At 38.8% G+C, this 2,000-nt stretch overlaps 1 protein-coding gene across 1 annotated transcript in view; it reads right to left on the reverse strand.

Annotated features, from left to right (window-relative positions):
* Positions 1-2,000, reverse strand: part of LOC105649103 (Leucine-rich receptor-like protein kinase family protein) — a 7,545-nt gene that overhangs the window by 2,233 nt on the left and 3,312 nt on the right. The window lies entirely within an intron of this gene.

The following is a 2,000-nucleotide window of genomic DNA, read 5'->3' on the forward strand; positions in this document are numbered from 1 at the left end:
TTTTCATAAGTTAATAAAGTATTAAGTTGTGAACTCACAAAACAACCATAAAACCTAATGATCTGATTTATGTTTAATTTCACTATTAAATGATAGGTAATTAAACTGGATTAGAATAGCTAACAATAAATCAGGAGAGCTTGTTAGTAACTTTAGGGTTGTTTCTCCTACTTTAACAATTAAAGTTGATTAATGAACTAATAGAATAAGCTGGATAGAATTAAGTGAAATCAAATTCCCTAGTAGCTTAATTCCCTGGTTTCTTTTCACCTGAATTTTGTGTTTGATATCTTCTGTTTTTACTTTAAAGTTTATTTACCTTATAGCAATTCTCTCTTACCATCGTCTAAATAATAATAGGTTAACATAATTTTGGTAATTGATAAACAATCCCTGTGGATACGATACTCTCTTACTCTATATTACTTGTTGCGATTTCGTACACTTGCGAAAAGTGCTGTTACAAACTAAAAAATATAGTAAGAGGACTACCGAGTAGGCTTCAAATCTCTAGTTTGGGTCTAATTAAGAAATCACCTTTACATACATTCAGATACATCATTTGGGATCCTTTTCGTCATTAGAATTAAGCAAACTGAGTTGCTATTATCACTTAGGGGCAATCTTCCTTAGAGCTGCCCCAGGTCGAGAAACCTCCGTTCCTTACGGTAGGGTAAAGGGGTTGGCATACCAATCGTTCCATTTGATACGACATGGTCAAATGACGAGGTATCTTCAAACTCTAGTGGATGGGACTCTTAAACCAATCCACTGAAAGCATGTAATGACCCTAGATCCGATCCCTAGGATTATATGCACCCAAAACATCGTGAAACCATTTTGGCGTAACATCCATACATTCGAGCATTTTATGGACCAAGAGCAATCTTTCAACCTAAACAGCAAACCAGTGGTCAACCTAAACACGAAACAGTGGTCAATCTAAAAACTACCAGTGGTCTGAATACCAAACACCAGTAAGGACCTAAGGAAATATGCCCGACTAAAATTTCACCCAATCCTAAAGCCTCAAACACCGAGCTGAGCACCTTTATTTACCAAAAAGCCTTAAACCAGACCTAAGCACTCATAATCCCTAAACTGGGGGCAATGCCCAAGTCATACCCTCAAATCTTGGCTCGTGCATTGCTTCTTCTTATCCCAAAAGCCTCAAACACCGACTTGTCCACCTTTATTTACCAAAAAGCCTTTAATCAGACCTAAGCGCTCACAATCTCTAAATCGAAGAAATGCTCGAGTCATGCCCTCAAATTTTGGCTCGTGCATTGCTTTTTCCTATCCAAAAGCCTCAAACATTGACCTAAGCATTACTCAAATTACCAAAAGCCTCAAACACCGACCTAAGCACCCTTATTTACCAAAAAGCCTTAAACCAGACATAAGCACTCACAATCCCTAAACTGGGGGCAATGCCCGAGTCATGCCCTCAAATCTTGGCTCATGCATTACTTCTTCCTATTACCAAAAGCCTCAAACACTGACTTGAGCACTACTCAAATTACCAAAGGCTTCAAGAACTGATCTGAGCGCCTTAAGCATCCTTAAAGCGTCAAACATTGACCTGAACACTACTCAAATTGCCCAAAGCCTTAAATCAGATCTAAGCACTCAAAATCATGCCCTCAAATATTGACTCAAACATTGCTCTCCGTTAGCCTCAAACAATGACCTGAGCAGCTCAAACACCCTTAAAAATCTCAGACACCGACCTGAGCACCCCGTCAGTCCCAAACTGGGAACAATACCTAAATCATGCCCTCAAATCTTGATTCTTGCATTGCTTTCCCCTTACGTAAGCCTCAAATACCTAAGCACCTCAATTTCCTAAAAAGCCTCAAAACACCGATCTAAGCACCTATAACACAAAAAAACCTCAAAACACAGAATTGAGTTATGAAACCTTGATGGTCTATACTGATACCTCCTTTTGTTTGCTTCTTCCAAAGAAGAACTACAACGATGGCTTCACCTACTGATCT

Source organism: Jatropha curcas, chromosome 2 (assembly GCF_041381405.1).
Source record: "Jatropha curcas cultivar XTBG-Jc1 chromosome 2, XTBG_Jcur_1.0, whole genome shotgun sequence".
NCBI classification, from domain to species: Eukaryota; Viridiplantae; Streptophyta; class Magnoliopsida; order Malpighiales; family Euphorbiaceae; genus Jatropha; species Jatropha curcas.